A 405-nucleotide genomic window follows, 5' to 3' on the forward strand; every position below is an offset into this window, starting at 1 on the left:
GGAAGCGGCAGCGGGCGGAGAGGGGAGAGTGTCCGGGACGGGTCGCCCTCCTCAGACTTCGGACACCAGCCTCCCGCCGGCGGAGTCCACCGGGTGCCGAGTGAAGAAACCGGACGGAGACGTGGAAAGTCGGAATCGCCCAGGCGCAGCCCGGTGAAGAGAAAGGAGCCAAGTGAGCTCAAGCTAACCGGGGGACAAAAAAGAGACCGAGCGGGAGCGCGGACACCCGCGGGAGCGAAACGGGACTTCTCCTGAGAGGCTCAAGGGAGCCGGGTTACTGCCAACGGCAGGGATGTCGCGAAAGCCGGGGAAGGAAGGAGGTCGGCGACAGTTACCGGCACCTCTCCTTGCCGAGTTCGAAACTCCTGACCATCCACACCCGCCACCCGGGTGGGGGGGGGGGCG

Source organism: Tupaia chinensis, unplaced genomic scaffold, assembly GCF_000334495.1.
Source record: "Tupaia chinensis unplaced genomic scaffold, TupChi_1.0 Scaffold143572_1, whole genome shotgun sequence".
In the NCBI taxonomy this organism is placed as follows: Eukaryota; Metazoa; Chordata; class Mammalia; order Scandentia; family Tupaiidae; genus Tupaia; species Tupaia belangeri.